Source organism: Ambystoma mexicanum, chromosome 8, assembly GCF_040938575.1.
Source record: "Ambystoma mexicanum isolate Mex_15411 chromosome 8, UKY_AmexF1_1, whole genome shotgun sequence".
Taxonomy (NCBI): domain Eukaryota; kingdom Metazoa; phylum Chordata; class Amphibia; order Caudata; family Ambystomatidae; genus Ambystoma; species Ambystoma mexicanum.
In genome coordinates, this window is record NC_090929.1 from 583,566,986 (window position 1) to 583,587,069 (window position 20,084).

At 47.1% G+C, this 20,084-nt stretch overlaps 1 protein-coding gene across 8 annotated transcripts in view; it reads right to left on the reverse strand.

Annotated features, from left to right (window-relative positions):
* The window catches only part of CHD5 (chromodomain helicase DNA binding protein 5), a 2,731,226-nt gene that overhangs the window by 1,978,263 nt on the left and 732,879 nt on the right, over positions 1 to 20,084 (reverse strand). The gene's annotated exons all lie outside the window — the stretch shown is intronic.

The following is a 20,084-nucleotide window of genomic DNA, read 5'->3' on the forward strand; positions in this document are numbered from 1 at the left end:
ATCATACATGCTTGTGTCATCACAGTGGATTTCCAGTTATTACTAATACTAATATTGAATGGACTTCTAAAGAAGGTTGAAACACAGATATACATTACATAAACTGTCAAGAACCAATTATTGAAAACATTATTTACAAAGGAAACATAACTCCTTCAATCTATTTTCCATTCTGGAAATGTCTTTATGCTACTGTGGAAGGGCCATTACTTATTGGCGGAGTACATGACTGTTGCAGTCCATGCCTCTAGATATTTCTAAGGCTTGCAGGCATTAGGACTAAGACACTCCATGAAGAACAACCATGTGCCCCCATGTTCTGTAGAAGCTATGTGGTACTTGGAAGTTCTTGAGGAAAACCAGTCTTTCTAGATTTTGTTTTGTACCAACTTGAAGTACTTTGGGGGCAGCCATGTGATATCCAATGGTGTTGTTTACTGATTAAGAAAGTGCACACTTTAAATTCATTTGGTCCTAGCGTGTACTGTGGTTTCATCCCCACACATCAAAAAGTTGTAAATTACTTTGTGGTAGGTTTCATCATGGGGGGAATAGATATATGTAGAGTGGAAAGGGTATGGAGGTGAGGGGAAGGGTATAGGAGGTTGTGTGTAAGGGGTGAAATCTACGAAGAAGTAACTTAGCAGTCAGTAATTTATGGGAACATGCAGAACTGTTTCTATGCACTAACCATACCAAAAAATGCAGAGGAGGAAAGAGGCTTGATGAAAACACAAAGGAATTACAAATAGTCAAAAAGGGTGCAGCCAGCCTGGGTGGTAACACAAGCAAGGATGAAAAGAATATGGAGAGAGGGATGAGCAAAACAGGAGAGCAAGCAAAGGGCATAGGATAGGAAATAATAGTGGGTTAGTTGAATAATAGGAAATATGTATCAGCACTGGTGTGTTTTCAGGGAAGATCTGCAGTGCGAGACAAAAAAGGGAGGTTTTCAGGTCCAGTGAATTCCAGAGCACAGAGCCAATAGCGCAGAAGAGTCTGTCACCCAGTCTATTCTACTTTGAAGATGGGACAATGAGAAGAGGGGAGTCTTAAGGTCACAGACGGTAGACTGAACAATAATGATGGGAAGATAAATGGAACCTAAAACTGCTTCCCTAAAACAAACCGATGCCAAAAAACAGTGCTGCTTCTTTCAAGTTTGAGTCCATGTAGGACGAATCAAAAACAAATGAAGCCTGTCTCAATTTAAAATGACGGGGTGCTGGAATAATGCCTTACTTTATATATTTATATAAATATTTATGTATAAAAAGTGTTGCTCCAAAAAAGACAACAAGATGATAAATTAGTTAGGCTAACAAAGTCCTTTATTTACAAGCTTTCATAATCTTTAGATTACTTCATCAGACATAGGAAGAATGAGGCTCTTGAAATAGCAGAGCAGCCCAAGGATTTACTTCTGGAGTATCTATCTTCATGTCATGTTCATGTCTCTTTTTGATTTGTTTCCTTTGCAACAAGCCTTACACTTCAACCATGCATAACCATCATAAAGACTTTTAAGTAGGGCACTGAAAACAACATGCAAGCATGCAAGAGACAGAAACACAGATGGGCTGCTCTCAAAGAGGGAAGAGGTTTGAGTGTAGTGCTCTGATTGCTGTTCAGGGTTTTATAGCATTCCATTCTGTTGGTGTCAGGTTATAAGGCTATTTAATGTGCTTGACCAGTATGGTCTGATGTTGCTCTATGTCTGAAACTTTAATGTAGGTATTTTTTTCTTTTCCCATCCAGATGTAGACATACGGCAGTAACCTTTTCACACCAGCCTTCACAGCCAAAGGGCCATCACGTGTTCATTCTCCTTATTGGACGTGTATAAGCACAAGCTCAACTGATGGATGACTGCACTTAGGGATCAGTGTGGGGGAAATTCTGAAATGTAAGGCTCTTTGGGAAGGAAACAAATCAGAAGCAGTCACAACAAATAAGACATTGCAGCGGTGGATCCTCGAGCTGTTCTGCTATTCCAAGAGCCTCAGTCTTCCAATGCCTGATAAAGTAATCTGAAGATTGCGAAAGCTTGCAAATAAATGACTTTGTTAGGCTAACTAAGGTATCACTTCGTCTTTTCAGTGTTTTTCGCAGGGATGCAGGGTCACTTGGTTAGAGTGACTGCCTAATTAGGCAGCAGCAATTCAGGCCTAACAAAGATTGACAACATATTTGGATGGTATGAGGGACTGACGGCAGAAGAAAATTCTGGATTTGTCCACCTTCGAAAAGTTAAATTGAGATGGTGGAGGGAAGACAACCACTGTTAGAGTATACATGTCTTGGTAAGGGGTGGGTGAGAAGAGACTAGACTGTGCAAACAGAGTGGACATTTCTTGGTATGGGGTGGGTGAGAAGAAACTAGACTGCAAATTCTTCTTTAATGTGTGCTATTTTTCTAAGACAAATTAAGAGTTAGCATTGCAGAAGCCTTAGGTTTGGAAATGATTACATCAATCTAAGGAGATGAAGGATTGAACTATTTGTAATCGATCTCACTGATTTTAATTAGAGTAGTACTCAACGTTCCTGCAAAAAAAGTCCTTAATATGTACAGTCAATCTTGAGGTTAGCTTTCATAGTTGGCCATTTTTCTTTGTGCCAGGCTAATTCCAATTTGATACAAGTCTTTTTTATTGGTAAAAGGGAATCAATAAGATTGTTTTTTTTCGTGGATATTATTTGCTCTGTTGTAAGGGGGCTCATTAACGAACATCCTTGGAAATGGTTGATGTTTAAGAGATAAAAACATCAGTGAAAGTTTGGTGAAGGGAGGAGTGATGGAAGGATAAAGAAATAAAGGATAAATAAAGAATAAATAATAAATAAATAATAAGGATAAATAAAGGATAAAGAAAGCTGATGTTTAAAAATGTTGGTTTGCGTTCTTGTATGTTGAGCACTAGGTGTAATAAGGTGTAATAAGGATAAATAAAGGATAAAGAAAGCTGATGTTTAAAAATGTTGGTTTGCGTTCTTGTATGGTTAGCACTAGGTGTTCTCTGAAACAGAGCCATTTTTGTGTTGCCTTTAGCTTTGACTGTCTTGTACCTCTTGCAGGCATGATGTCATATAGTTTGCCATTATTCCCACATACTAATAGTTTAGCACCTAGCTGCAACACTAAACAATATCCACATAGGAATAAAATAAAACAGTATAGTTCTGTCACAAAAATGACTTAGGAAAAAAACCTGGAATTATCCACAACATGCATGGATGTCATAACATTATTTGTTGGCTTGAGGCATGGATTGTACCAGATTAACAGATCTTGTAAGGTGAAAAAGGGAACAAATGTAGGCCATTATCCCAGTGTGGTCACTAGCAATCAAAACATGCACCTCATGGAATTAATAATACATTCATGGACCTATGTTGCATAGACACTTTGACCATTGAATCAAGCAACTCTTTTATCATCCAGAAGGCCAGGTGCTACTGAATATGTATGAAAAAGCAACTTTCCAAGAAGCATTATGAAAACCAGTCCATTCCCAGGCATGCGTTGTCCACATTACATATGCCTTGTACTTATTACTTTGATAGATACTCGTGCAAAGGAGATCTAATGCGATCATTAATTCGATCCTTTGGAGCTATAATGTAGAATCCATGGACTTGTATTGACTGTGTGCAGCTGACGTAGACCATGTACTGCTTGCAACTATTTTTGTTAAGTTTCCATCTTTCGAGTTTGGAGTACTTTTCAATCCAGAAAATATGAGACCATACATGTGTTATTCACAACAGCAAGAGAACTCTAACTTCTTCTGTGTACCAAAGTAAATAAATTTTAGAGGACCCAAAAATGTTCACATGCAGGATTACTGTGCTATTGGCCACAATCATGTAAGCAGACCTTAGAATAAATACCAAAGGATCGATTCACAAAACTTTAACCAGGGGTAAAATATAACAGAGTATGTTATGGTAAATTTAGAAAAGGACATATTAGTGATTCACAAAAAAAGTTACAATTCTGGCAGTACTTCTGGGAGTTATATGGCTGTAAAGGATGTGTGTTGGGGAGAAAGTGGTTCACAGACCTGCAAACGTGTAAAGATTAGTTTTTTCTCTGAAACATGTGTGAACACGCGTTACAGGACGTCCCATGGGCGAGAGGTGTGAAAAAAGAAAGAAATGTGTGTAAATGTGTTGAAAGTGTGCAACAATAAGGAATATTTGTATGAAACATATTTTAGATTGAGTGGAAAGAAGTCTGAAAAGGTTTTGGATAAAATATAATTCCTCTATAGCTGATATGGCACAGCATGAGCTTAGCATTCTAGTGCATGGGGTGAGAACTGATAAGCATCTTTCAACCGTTTATTGTAATAATAATAATAAATACTAATTTAGCATTTATATAGCGCTACAAAACCTGAGGTATCTAAGCGCTGCTTATTATTACCTACGGTGTGGGGTGTTCGTTCATCGACCTCGGAAGGATGAAAGGCTGAGTTTGGCCCTGCCGGGATTCGAACCTGCATCGGCAGGCTCTGCACAGATGTCAAAGCGCGCTCTACTTGCTGTGCTATCGGACCGGCTAGCTTGACGACCGGACAATGAGCAGATTAGTGTTCAGTTCCCAAAGAGTGCTTTGAACAATAAGTGACATTGTTGCGCTGGCTCTTAATTTGAATAAAGGGGTGAATTAGGTGAAACGTACATGGATTAACAATGCTGTTTATTTAAACAATTTTGTCAGTGAATTATTTTCTGTGAGAGAAAGTGGTACAATCAATTTTTCTATCTATCTATCTATCTATCTATCTATCTATCTATCTATCTATCTATCTATCTATCTATCTATCTATCTATCTATCTATCTTGCTTTTGTATAGAGCCATTTCGCCCTTAGGCTGCAAGGCACTCACATGGACATAGGACGACATAGACATTGAGGAAAATGCTCCAGTATGATTCAGACAACCAGAAAAGAAAGGTAGAGCGACGCCATCCCTTCATCAAAGAGCAATGTCTTCAGCTGTTTTTTGAATAAAGCGATGGATGTACAGCTCTTAAGGTCCAGGGGGATAGGGTTCCAAATGGTGGGTGCCCAGATGTTAAAACTAGCACTGCCAATCCTTCTGGGGGAGACTTGCGGCTGGTCCAATAACTGATTGCCATTGGAACGAAGGCCCTTCTCACATACGCTCCTCTAATCCTGTTGGCAAGATCACGAGGTGCATTGACTGATAGGCATTTATACACCAGAACTGAGACTTTGAATTGTGTCCGCTGTTCCACAGGGACCAGTGTAGCTTCCTCCTGGCAATTGAAATCTTCACGCGTCGGCTCAGTCCATAAACTGCCCGAACTGCTCTGTTCTGAATTATTTGCAACTTTTTTATGTTTGTCTTGGATGCACCTATCAAAAGGCTGTTACAGTAATCCAGTTTTGTATTTGTGATTGCACCAGAAGTCATAGCTCTGTTTGCTTCGGACAGGTACAGACGAATTTGCCAGAGTAAGTTTGTGTAGGAGGCGCATGTTGATTTCAAGTATGAAGTGTGCCTCTTAAAAGATAAGTGGGAGTCAAAAAACACTCCTAAGGTTTTTACATGTTCAGACACTATTATATCATTCCCATTTATCTTGAGACGTGCATCCTGGTCATCCAGCTTTTTCAGTTTCTGATGTGTGCCTAAAATCAACAACTCCGTTTTTTCCTTGTTAAGAGCCAGAGAATTGACCACCATCCATGTTCGTATGTCTTGACTCTAAGAACATCATCCTTGTATACACCAGATAGCTCCAAAATTTTCTGGGTAATCGGCATAGTTGGTAAAGAGGACACCGAGGTTTATAAGCATGTCACATAGGGGTTTTTGAAAAAATATTAAAAAGCACTCCACAAGTCAAAGGTAATTTTTCAGAGGAAGCAGTTCCTTTGACCACTGCGTGCTAAACACATGTGATGCCCTATGGAATGAAACCTCAATAAATGTATTTCAAAAATAGCATGATGAGGGCCAGGGACTGTGTTCTAGTTTAAACATTAATTGTATTCTATTAAAATTTCATTAAAAAAGGTAAATACATAATCTCAAAATGTACACATTTTCTCAGCATATAAAAAGAAAGACAACACTTCATTTCAACAATAGCATTTTTTAGGGTAAAGTTTTTTGTGCAAAAAGCATTTTTATGTAAGCATCTCTAAACATACACGAAAAAACATTCCTTTTCTACAAATAATGTTTACAGTTGTAAAGTTCTTAATTTATAAGTCCACCATTGTGCTTCTTTGACCACTGCGGTCATTCCAGATCCTAGACACGACTTAAACCAATTGGCAGTATGCAGGATACTTTTCCCTAGCTCAACTAATCTGTTCACCAATAACGTATGGTCAATCAAATCAAAAGCTGAGGAGAGATCCAGCAATAAGAGTAATGCTGCATTACCTTTCTCAGTACCATGATTAACTCGGAAACCTGACTGTTCGGAGGACAGGATGTCATTGCTCTCTACGAACCTCTGGTATTGCATAAGGCGATCTTGTCAATCACTTTGAATAAAAATGTCACATTAGTGATTGGCCTATAATTTCCGGGAACAGTGGGGTCAAGATTTTCTTTTTTTAATAGACGGGTTATCCAGGCCTCTTTTATGTTCTCGGGAACATATGCCTCACTAAAAGAGCTGTTCACAAACTAGGTAACCCAAGGGGCTAGTGTTTCCGCAAAATCCTTAATCAAGGAGGCCGGGAAGATATCCCCTTTACAAGAGGTGGGTTTCAAGCCATGAATAACTTCCACGACATCTTTCTCAGACACCTCTTTAAATGAAAATAGCGTAGCACAGTCCTGCTCATGTACGCTAGATGACTTCCCAGGAGTTTTTCCAGCAAGAATCGTGTTAACTTGGTCTCTATTAGCCTGCTGATGTTTCGTAGTTTTTTTAATAAAACCATTCGTAGTTTTTTAATAAAACCTTCATGAATGGCTTGACACCAGGCATTGTCTTCCGGTATCAGAATTGTCGCCAGTGACCCCTTTAACTCCTGCAGGACCTTGAATAGTTCCTCGGGCTTGGATTTTGCTTGTTCCACTCTCTCATTTAGATTCTGTGCCTTAGCCTTAAAAATGTCTTGCTTATATAGTTTTGCTGCATGTTTGTAAGAGGTAACCAATTCCGGTGTTGGATGTTTTCTCCAGCAACGCTCAGCTTTACGCCTCGCTCCTCTGGCTTGCAGGATGTCAAAAGAAAACCATTTATTGTGACCAACGGTCCTGTTCATTTTGGCGGATTTTAAAGGGGCTAAAGAGTCATATACTTGGTCAGTTGCATTTCTAAAAGAGTCCGTGTACTCTTCAAGTGATACAGGGTTTTCGAATGAGGGGAGCAATATAATCATTTGAGCTCTGAAAGCCTCAGTGGTCTGGTCTCTTTTATGAGTATGGTCCGAAAAGGGGCAGATAAAAATCAAAATACACACATGAGAGGGACGTGGCCTGGAGCACCAGCAATGTGGCTGCTCCTCTAATGGCCTCTGTGGGACGCCCGCAGCCTTCGCTTACCACAGCTATGTTCCAGTAAACATTTCTGAGGGAAATGCCTTCCGAGGCAGTCAGAGCACGAAGCCTGGAGCGTGGCTGAGGGAGGTTGTGAACCCACAACTGGATCGAAGCAAAATGGCGGACAGACCCCAGTGGGGTAGTGGCCACAAGCTTTGAGGTCTGGGGGTGGGGCCCTTGGCTGCGAACAGTGGAGGGGGAGCCTGGACCACCTGGCCGTCTCGCTGCTGCCTGATCCATCTCCGGTGAAGCCTCTGGGACCCCTGACCGGCCTCGTTCACGGGACGAGGAGGATTGCTCTTGTGCCGGCCCTGGAGCCCCGGATTCACTCGGCTCCTGGACAGTGCTGAGGAAACAGCACCGCCAGTCCTGCGCCGGTCTCCGCAGGTGAGTCGGATCGTGACCCAGTTGCCTCGCTTGATGGGCGAGCCGCGGTGGGGACTGCGGCTGCCTGCCCATCACCCTGCCCATGCAACGCAGTGGATCGCCCCCCCTCAGCTCTTGGCCCCCTCAGTGGAGGATCCTGGCTCCAGTGCAACGCACTGCATGGAGCTCTCCAGTGCTTGCTGGGGGACAAGCAAACTGCCAAAGGAAGCATCTATGCACCCTCAACCCCAGAGGCTGCCTAAGGCAGCGAGGATCACCTGTTGAGTGGGGGCCCACTATTCTTCATCTGCTGTTCTCCCCCATTCCAGACTGTACTTAAGCCTTCATCCACTACCTGGGCACCCCGGCCCACGATGGAATCCCCCCCCAATGATATTAACCACCCGCCTGCTCGGGTCTTGGCCAGGCCTGTTCCCTCTGGCAAGGACACCTGCAACCCAAGAGCCTGCTACCACAGCCGCCTTCTGGACCACCCACTTGTGACCTGGCAGCCCACCTCACCCTTCACTTGAACCCACTCTTCATGCTTACAGGGGGGTCCAGCTTCCCTGCAGCTCCCTAGAGGGACCCAGTTGCCTGGACAATACTTGAATCGGCATGGAACCCCCAGCGCTCTCCAGGCAACTGGCTACAATACAATGCAAGTGGTACAGATAGGGCAAGCAGCACGGAACTGGTCTGGGACAGCCCTCTTTGCAATGACTAAACCGGTGGACATCACCAAACCTTCTACCCCACCTGAGCCCCTTGGCCTGGGAGATCACAAGGTTATCCCCCCTGATCCGACAGACTTTCTCTGCCAGGCTCTACCTTCTCCTTCAGCCAGCTTCCGGTGATACCTGCCTGACTCTGCTTCCTGAGGCGCCCCGGCCTATTCCCCTGTCCTCTGCCTGGTGACTCAGGCCACGCTGTTCCCCGCGGGAGGAGGCCTACACTCTCTTATTCTTTGCTGGCGAGTGGTGCGAAGTGGCCTCGCCTAGCTTGGCAGCAGCCAACAGGTGTTCTTTTTGAGAGCCTAAAAATCACAGAAGTACCACAGCCCACTACAATAGACAATAAAGTGCGACAAGATCTACCCTTAATAACTCTCGGGTCCTGGCCTCGGATTCCCTCCTACTTCTGCCCTATTATTTGGACTCCCGGCCATACTATTCAAGCTTTCGCCTCACCCACGATCTGGCTCCCCAAGAACCATTTGCTCACGCTTGGGGGCCTGCCTCTCTACATAGTGCTGGACAGAAACCACAGAGCTGGCCTTGCCACCTCCGACAGCAATGCTCCATCTCCACTGTTTGCACCCGGACCCGCATAAGCGTTCTCAGAATCGAGACCAAGTACTATGGCCAAACAGCTCAAACCTCCCAAGACCTCAGACATATCCAGCATACTCCTTTCAGCGGACAAAGGCAAGAAAGTGGACGCCCCAAAACATACCCCTATAAAACACCAGAAGAAAGAGGGACCCTTGCTACCAAAGAAGACCTCCAAGCCTTCATGTATGACATTAAGTCAGAATTTAGATCCTGCATGACGGAGCTCACTTCGAAACTGGAGCAGACGGACCAGAGGGTCTCGGATATCGAGCACAGGTTGGGGGAGACCGAGGATCTAGCCCAGGAGCACTCTACTACGCTTGTGGAGGTGCAGCGCACGATTCAAGTCTTGATGGACAAAACCAAAATCCTCGAATTCAAGCAAGAATATCTCGAAAACAGAGCTCACTGCAATAACCTGTGGATTTGAGGGGTCCCCTCTTCAGTCCCTGATAAGGACCTAGCTGGGTATGTGGGCAACTTTTTTCAGTCGCTGTTGCCGCACTTGGACAAGTCTCAGCTCGTACTAGATCACACCCTTAGACTGCGCCCACATCGAGGAACGAATTTGGACTCCCCCCCAGACTTGATCACGAGAGTCCACTTCTATACCACCAAGGAAGCCATCTCCGCAATAGGCCGTTCAGGCAACGAACTAACGTTCCAGGGCTCCCCACTTCAAATCTTCCAGTATCTCTCTCTCCTGACGCTGCAGAAGCGGAGGGCATTTCGACCGCTCACGCTTTTTCTCCAAAACCATCCGATTCACTACCGGTGGCTATTTCCAACGGCTCTGCAATTTTCTCACAATGGAACCCCCGTACGATTAGCCACCTTGACGATGATGCAGCTACAATCGTATGCCCAGGTTCTCCTGGGGGTGCAAAGACTCTCCCCGACCGACCCTGCGGAGACATGACCGGGCAGATCTTCCCCCAAACCCAGGCATGCACCCTGGTCAAGAGTGCAAAGAAATTGGAAAATGAAGTAATGTCTGGAAGCGTCCCTGAGGAACATAAAGTACTGGAACATGAATCACTAATCGCTGCTGCGGCCCCCGTGCGGCCCATACCCGACTCCAAGGTGCATGTCACCGTATTTCCCTTGGAGTGAAATCCAACCCTCCTGATTGGCTATAGCCCTGTTGGCTATGGGGATTTCCGATGAGATGCAATTGGTCCCCCAAGTTCAGGTTCTGGCCCTCTATTGCAGGTCAATGTTGGGAGTCCCTTCCTCCCGTTGGAGGCAACCAAAAAAAAACTGCCACAGGATAATCCTGTGAAGAACACACCTCTCGACTATGGCTGACTTCGGCTCGCTCCAACCCCTATCCCTGGGACCTACTCCGACCCCAGAAGGCCTGCCCCCACATCAGAAACTAACATTTTTCACCTTAAATGTCAGAGGCATAAACTCTTTCCCCGTCAAAAGGAAATCCACCCTTCAACGGCTATAGTATGGGGAGGCATCAGTGGCCTTTTTGCAAGAGACTCACTTGATCCCAACGGACTTCTCCTGCCTTCATAGTAGACGTTTCCCCTTGCAACTCCTGGCCTCTAACGGCACTAAGAAGGGGGGCACGGCAATCCTCCTTGCGAAAGATCTCAGACTGCAAATCCTGGACTCACTACGCTGCCTGGAGGGCCACTTCATCGCAGTCAAATGCCTTATCTTCAGCCAACTCTACTCCCTCATCTCAGCTTACGCTCCTAATGAGAACCAGGAGGGGTTCTACCAAGACTCAGAAGAGGCTCTCCTTCCATTCGCTGCAAAGACTATCCGCCACCGAGCCTACGGAGACAGGACCAGGCAGATTCTCCCGCAAACCCAGGCGGGCACCCTGGTCAAGATTGCAAAGAAATTGGAAAATGAAGTAATGTCTGGAAGCGTCCCTGAGGAACATAAAGTACTGGAACACGAATCACTAATCGCTGTTACGGCCCTCGCGCGGCCCATGCCCGACTCCAATGTGCATGTCACCATATAACCCTTGGATTGAAATCCAACCTTACTGGTTGGCTATAGCCCTGTTGGCTATGGGGATTTTCGATGAGATGCAATCAGTCCCCCAAGTTCAGGTTCTGGCCCCCTGTTTCAGGTCAATGTTGGAAGACCCTTCCTCCCGTTGAAGGCAACCTAAAAAAAAACAGCAACAGGATAATCCGGTTAAGAACACACCTATGGACTATGGCTGACTTCGGCTCCCCCCAACCATATCCCTGGGACCTACTCCTACCCCAGAGGCCCTACCCCCACATCAGAAACTAAAATTTGTCACCTTAAATGTCAGGGGCTTAAACTCCGCCCCCCCCCCCCCGAAAAGGAAACCCACCCTTCAACGGCTATAGGATGGGGAGGCATCAGTGGCCTTTTTGCAAGAGATTCACTTGATCCCAACAGACTTCTCCCGCCTTCGCGTGTAGACTTTTTCCCTTGCAACCACTGGCCTCTAATGGCACTAAGAAGGGGGGCACGGCAATCCTCTTTGCAAAAGATCTCAGACCACAAATCCTGGACTCACTACGCTGCCCGGAGGGCTACTTCATCGCAGTCAAATGCCTTATCTTCAGCCAACTCTATTCCCTCATCTCAGCTTATGCTCCTAATGAGAACCAGGAAGGGTTCTACTGAGACTCAGAAGAGGCTCTCCTTCCATTCATAGATGGGCAAGTCATCATCGGAGACCTAAGGCTGGCAATGAGCCTGCTTCACCTCTTTCGGACCCTAGAGGTTGTGGACACCTGGAGGGTGATCTATCCCGAGGAGAAAGACTTTACATTTTACTCATATGTGCATCAAACCTTCTCCCGGATTGACTTGCTGCTGGCCTCCCCCCAAGTCGTAGCTTTCACAGATGACATCACCATTGACCCCAGGGTCCTCTCTGATCACGCTCCAGTCTCGCTCACCCTGCGAGCACATGATCCTGATCCTCCTCCCGCCGCCGATGGAACTTGTATGATCCCATCTTAAATGACATGGTGGTAAGGGACTCCATTGCTAGATCAATTAAAAATGTCTTCGCAGAAAACCGGAATGAGGACATGGCCCCAGCCAACACCTGGGATGCCATGAAGGCTGTGCTGAGAGGGAAACTTATTGCTCAGGGTGCAGCTTACCACAAACAGAGACATGTGGCCCGCACTGCCCTGGAGAATGAGATCCTTGAAGCTGAGGCCACCCATAAGTGGAAGGGCTGGCCCCCGAAATCCTATCCGGCTCTACAGGTGGCACAGAAGAGGTTGGAGGCACATTATGCTGAGGCCAGGGCGCACTTGCTGACCAAAACCAAACAGTGGTATTACACCAAAAGCAATAAAGCAAACAAACTGTTGGTGGACAAGCTCGCCAAGGCCAAGAAAAGAAACACCATCTTGGGCCTCCGCGTCCCCCATGGCACAGTCCATTTTGCAGAACGAGAAAAGTTGCGGCTGGCGATGGCCCACCTTTCAGAGACAATGACAGCTTCTCCAAGAGATCAAAAGGAACAACTGGACTACCTGCAGGGTGCTACCCTTCCACACCTCAAGGCAGCAGTGAGGTAAAATCTTGGGGATCCCATGAAAGGTAAGGAAGTCAATGTGGTCATTAAGGGCCTTAAGCCTAGAGCCCGGGCCCAGATGGATATTCCACTTGATGTTATAAAATCTTCCGCCCCCAGTTGGTGGCCCCTTTGACACTTCTCTTTAACTCCTTTGCCACCATGGGAAGAACTGCAGGAGTCAATCACGGTCCTCTTTCTCAAGCCCGGGAAAGACCTTAGGGACAATAGCTCCTCTAGGCCCATTTCCCGGCTAAACCTTGATGCCAATATTTACTCGAAGATTAAAGCAAATCGCTTGGCACTTGTCCTCCCTGACATTATAGACCCAGATCAGACAGATTTCAAAACTCATAGGTCAAAGAGAGATAACATCTGCCGAACCCTGAATTTAATAGATGTCGCTAGCCAAGAATCTCAACAACTTGCCCTGCTGACCCTAGATAGCCAAGGCCTTTGATAGAGTAGACTGGACTTTCCTGTGCCTCGCCCTTGAAGCCTTTCATTTCGGCCCAACATTCCAAAGCTGGTCCTAGCTAATTACCAGTCCCCTAACACTCTCCCCCGATGCCCCCTGCTGTTTGCCCTAGCTATGGGGCCCTTGGCCCAACGCATCCGCCTGAACCCCCGAATTAAAGGCCCACAAGTAGGCCCCACTCAACACAAGATTGCCCTTTGCGCCGCCGTTGTGCTGTTGACCATTACTGATATCGCAGCCTCCATGAAGCCGGCTTTAGCCGGAATTCAGAGGTTCGGTAGGGTGGCGGGTTTTGCAATCAACTTTGAGAAGTCAGTGGCCTTGGGCTGGGCCAAGGGGAAAGAGAATCCCTAGAGAAGCAATGCCCAATACAATGGAGTATCAAATCGATCCCTTACCTGGGGGTACAGATTCGGCCAGTCTGACAGACGTCTTTCAGGTAAACTTTCCCCCACTCTTCGATGAGCTGGAAAAAGACCTTAACCGCTGGCTCCCACAAGAGATTTTGCTGCTAGGCCGTATTACGGCTTGCAAGATTAATCTCCTCCCACAGTTTCTCTATGCTTGCGCCTCCTTGCCCATCTCGATCCCGCTCCCCCCACCCCCTGCGGCATCTGCAAAGAAAGATGATTAGCTTAATCTGGGGGGGCAGAAAGCCGCAAATTCCCCAGAGAACTATGATGGGCAGTCCCAAATTGGGTGGACTGGGGGTCCCTGATCTCTGTAGATATCAGATAGCAGCACAACTAGCCCACTTTCAGGCCTGGGGGATTGCCTCAGGGCGTCCAAAGTAGGTGGAGATTGAAGAATCTCGACTTCCCCTCCCTCTTTGCTTTCTTCCATACGTCCCCCCCCCACTGCGCAGAACCTGCCCGACCATCCTGGCCTCTACCAAACACCTGGTGAAGGCTTGGGACTGGGCCCAGAAACATAGGGGCACCCTGGGGGGCCTGGGTCCAGCTTCTCCAATCTTTTACAACCCAGCCTTCTCGCTGGGCTACTGCCCCACGAACTTTCGGAATTGGGTGGCGGGAGGCCTCGAATCTTTAGGGCAACTCTATGAGGAGGGTGGTCCGTGCTCTTTTGAACAATGCAAGGAAACGTTTTGGTTAGCAGAAACGGACAGGTTCACCTATTCTCAACTGCGGCATTGGTGTTCCCATCCGCTGACTCGAACGGTGGCAATGTGAGCTCTCACTCCACTAGAACTCACTGCGAATGACCTGCCAGCCTGGGGGAAGATCTCTGCCCTCTATAAATTACTGCAAGATGACCCCTTTGTCACCAAGCCCTCTTATATGTCTCAATGGGAGGCGGACCTAGGACATCCCATATAGGATCAGACTTGGGTAGATATTTGACCGAGAACCTGGGCGTCCTCCCCCTGCATCACCAACTGGGAGTTTGCACACAAACTGCTCCTATGATGGTACTAAACCCCACTCCGCCTACAACATTTTCATCAGGTGTTAGATCTCCAATGTTGGCAAGGTTAGAACATTTTGGTCCAAATGCCTTGCCACGATAAAAGACATCACCCTGAAAACGTCCTTCTTGGGCTCCCGGTCCCGGGCTCTTACCCGAGAACGGGCAGAAAGGCTGCCCTTAAAACTCAACTCCTGCTGCAGGCAAAAATCACTGTATCCCGTACCTGGAAGTCAGCAGAAGGCCCCCTATTGATGCTCTGGTGGATTAAGCTTTGGGACATTTTGATAGCCGAGAAGGTTACTGCAGCCAGGACGGGCACCCTCCACCGCTGTGCGAACATATGGGAACCACTGTTGGACTATGATCGGAACTACCCGGCGCTGACGTATAAACTGCACCTAATTGCGAGGCCCCTGCACTCGTACAACAAACAACTGCCACCCAGTCTGGCCCAGACGGACTGAAAGTCAAGCTAATATTTGGGGTAATCTGGGAGGAATGGGGGAAATGTTGCTTTCTTATGCCAAGGTTTGGTGTTGCATTTATTTGTGAACCAATATGATCACCCGTGTGCTGTCCTATAAATAAATAAATTGAAAAAAGAAATACACACATGAGTGGTCTGACCATACACAATGTTCAACTGAGGTAACTGTTGCTTTCAGATTTTTTTATTAGGAGCCAGCCCAAGGTATTACCCCCACTGTGGGTAGCGGATAGGACCAGCTGCATAAAGCCAATAGATTCCAGAGATAACCTCAGAGCCAGGGCTTCTTGATCCAATGGATTATTATAAGAGCCATAAACTGTTCTTCGAACATTGGTGTTGATCTAGGAAGGCGATATAGTAATACGATATTCAGACAATTTGTAGGATTAATATTGAGTTTTAATAGCATTGCCTCACATTTGTCAATTTCTGGAATGCTAGAGGTATAGAACCTCAGTGTTTGTTGAAAGAGAGCCACAACCCCTGCCCCCCTCCTCCCGATCACTCTGGAGAAAGGAATAATCTGTTGGCATAACTGTTGCCAAAGCGTGATGTGCTGCCTTGTTCATCCAGGTTTCTGTGAGGAATTAAGCATCAAGATTTTGTTCAGAGATAAAATCTGAAATTTCTATGGAGTGTTTCACTAGTGATCGTGTATTTAGCAGGCAACATTTCAGTTTATCACCTTGGGATTTTGTACATGGGTTAGGGTTACTAGCTGTCCCTTGAATAGTAGGACTTAGCAAGTAAGGCTCATTTTCCAGTGCAGTAACAATGGCCGTGCTACTTGGGCCAGCCTGAGTCAGATTCCCAGTCTGCCGTGGCTCCTTTTCCTCATTGCTTCCGAGCCTATCTGTCATAGCTCTATCAATCATTTGGAGGTTGTCTGCCGCAAGGGCATTAAGACGAGCCCTACGATTTCGCTGAATAGCAACGACTAACGCAGACATATAAGGGGTAGCTAATATCGCAATACAGAGGGGGATGGAATGATAAGGAGCTAATATAATATAACAGAATAGGATAGAAAGGCCGGATCATGCCTCTAAGTTTAAAAAGATGATCCTATAAAGCCTTAGATTTAGAAAATGTTCTGGTATTGGAAGCATAGAACCACATTTGACTGCTTGCAGTAGTTATCATTCTTCTAGCCTGGTTTACCCCAAACCCAAGTTTGTGCTGTGATTGAGCAACAAAGTTAAGCAACATATCAACCACAGGTTTGTGGTAGGAAATATATGCAGTTTGATACTTGTAAAATGTACTGAAGATAAATGTGGCATTTGGAATCCAGAATCTCACTAAACAAAACCAATAAAGTTGAGAGACCTTAAACTGGGAGCCAATTAAAATGGTTAGTTTGAAAAAGGGGGCAAAAATAGTGTGCACTGAGCCTGCATGAGATAAATGGGCTTTTTAAGATGGATTCATCATCGCTTAATTATTTTTACTGACAACTATTTCAACAAGTAAACTTGTTTTATTGTATCGATGTATAATATAAAGATTTGTTGAATCAAATCCATTTAATGTATACAAAAGGCAAATTTCCCAACGAGTTTCCTGCAAATGAGCATCTAGTTGTTATGCTTTAAAAAGAATTGGGCCTCATTACAAGTACATCGGTCCGGAGTTAACGCCGCCAGTAAAACCATACCGGCACCTTTACCGCATCCGCCCAATCATGAACTGCGGCCCCGGAAATAGCACCACCCCCAACCGCCACCGCAGAGTTAAGGGTCCCGTAAAGTCCGCCTGCACGGAAACCCCTCCGTTTCCGGCTATACGAAACATCGCGAGCATCACAACTAGCGCGGACATGGAAACACCGGCTGCAAAATGGCGTTAAAACCATGATCACGGTGGCGGTAGCCTACAAAAGGGCCACACCCAGCCCAACACAACACAGAACCATGCAGGCAGCAGCTCTAGTAGCACTGGGGCTGGGCCTACTCAACCAACAGGCAGCACTGCACACAATGACAGTAATGGTGCAGAGGAGGAGGCGGAGGCGGACGAGGCGCAGGCAGCAACCAGCCAACTCTGCACCTTTGGCAAACCCCATTGTCCAGCCAGCACAACCCTGCAGGCAGCCTGCAATACCACGCATCAGGGCCTCACCCTGGAACCTTACCCCAGGACAGATCCACACACTATACAGGCTGGACCGTCCAACAATCCTGTACATCACCACCATGATTGAGGACAACATCAGCAGCCCCACCGCCAGCGCCCCCCCTCCTGAAGGTTGTGTCTGTACTGCATTTCCTTGGCACTGGCACCTATCAACACATGGTTGGTGAGCTGCACGGCATATCACAGCCCTGTTTCTCAAAAATCCTGGTATAGGTACTGGATGCCCTGTTACGCCCAGTGCCGGAACAGATAGCCCTACCCCGTACCCTCCCCGAGGTCATTGCCACCAAGTTGGCCTTCCATGCCATAGCAGGCATGCCAAATTGCATAGGTGCAGTTGACTGCACCCACATTGAGCTGACAGTACCACGTGCAATTGAGATGGTGTTCCGCAATAGGAAACAGTATCACTCGCTGAATGTACAGATGGTATGTGATGCCACGCAACTGATAACACACTGCTGCGCACGTTTCCCAGGCTCAACCCATGACTCAATGGTACTGCGGAATTCCACACTGCCACGGTACATGGAACACTATGCCGGACAAAGCACATGGCTATTGGGTGAGTACAGCTGCCAATGCACCGACCCTGTTGAAGTGGTGTGTGTGTGTCCATGCCAATGAGCAATTTGAGTGTGCTGCTGTGACTGCTCATGCATCACCCCCTCTGCCATCCACTGAATAGACAGCGGATCCTAAACATCACAAAGCAACACATGACAGGTGACCACAGTGTTCCCGTACACACTCTGCCACATGACACACACAGCTGATACTATCACTGTCCCATACACCTTGTGCCACTGCAATCACCCACCCACAAATGGAACACTGCCCTCCCAATGCACATGATGCCTGTACATGAGACGTCCTGCATCGACTACTTCATCACAGTGGAGTGACTCTGCCATGTGTGCACATCACTGCACAATGCCATACTCACAATCAAATTTCACCCGCAGGGCAGAGTACACATGGACGTCAATCTGTAGGTCAATGTCCAGTTGGCAACGTCCTCTGTGAGGGCCAAAAAACACTACCAACCACTGCATGGCACATATGCATGAATGAACAATGACACAAGATAGCACAGCATCAGATGAAGACATGATACCACTAACAATGACATGGCCCCCCTTCTACATCCCATGTAGATGATGCTGGATATGCACTCACGCCATGGATGATGACACCTGTACGGAGGCCAATGAACAGGCATGAAGAGACGTACAACAGGGCACATGTCCGCACACGTGGCATGATTGAGAGGACATTCGGACTGCTGAAGGCCCGGTTCCGCTGTTTGAGCAGATCTGGTGGATCACTGCTGTACAGTCCAGTGAAGACGGGTAAAATCACGCTCGTATGTGCCATGCTGCACAATCTCTGCCTGCGCAGGAACATCCCAATGCCCCCAGACGCAGATGAAGAAGATGGGGATGGAGATGGGGATGGGAATGGGGATGGGGATGGGGATGGGATGGCACCACCTCCTCCTGAGGGTCCACTAGATGGCCAAGGAGCACGGGATGAACTGATTCGCATTTACTTTTGAGACACAGCACATTCACAGCAATGCATGGATATGGTGATGCCAATAAATGAATTGTTGTACAGCAAATGAAATGATAGATGTCCACTCATGTATGTTTTGTTTTTAAATGATGATATATTGATGAATTAACAACAGGAAGGAGGTGCAATGGTTAGGGAAGCTGTACACCCGTGCCCACCCACCACCCAAACGTACCCACCCCCAACCAGGCCCCAATGTTCTAACCCCCCAAACAACCTCCCCCACCACCCAAACGTACCCACCCCCAACCAGGCCCCAATGTTCTAACCCACCAAACAACCGCCCCCACCACCCAAACGTACTCACCCCTCACACCCTTCAAGTCCACATGTGTCCTGCAGTGCCCCACACACATGCCATCACTTCCGTGTGCACTTCTGTGCCTGTGCATCCTTGTCCGAGAGCCCTGTTAGCCGACTCGAGCGCCTCCTTGAACTGGCAGTAGTGGAGCTGGATGGGGTGGTGGTATTGGATGGCACAGAATCAGGAATAGATGGCATATGTGCAATATTTTCCTGTTGGCCAATCAACATGGACTCTATGAGCCTGGAGGTGTTGTCATTGCGCTCCCGCACATGGCGTGCCAGGGTGACTATAGTGCTGGCAACGCCTCCAATGGACCATGAGAGGTGACGTACTGATGTGCTGTAGCACTCCCTCTGCAGCCTAGATTCCACGAGCTGCCTCTCCACAAGCTGGGTGAGGGTAGCCTGCTGCTCCTCCATTTGCTGCATGCAGGAATTTAGCTCTGCCATTGATGGGGTGGGTGACCTCATGGGACTTCGGAGTGATGTGGGGCTGAACTCCAGCTGATGGAAGGATTCCAGGTCATCCAATGTGGGCCTCTCCCCCTGTGGGCCAGTATCAGACTGCTCTGCCGGGGCACTGTTGTCAGTCCAGGCCGCCTCCTCTGCAGTGCAGCTGCCTTCTGTGGTGCTTTGGGTGGGCATGATGGGTGCCCGTGGCACCTGTGTTGCGTCGGGCAGCATGGAGACGGTGGGGATGTCGGTGATGATGGCCGGCACATGTGTTGCAGTTGCTACTGGGGGCAGGAATGCCAAACTGCTGGCAGCATCCTCCTGTGTAGGGGCGGTGGCTTGGACACGTGCCGGTGCTGATTGCCTGGGCTGTTGTGCAGTATCACTGTCACTTGATACGGCTGTGGGGACACAGAGGACATGTAATTAG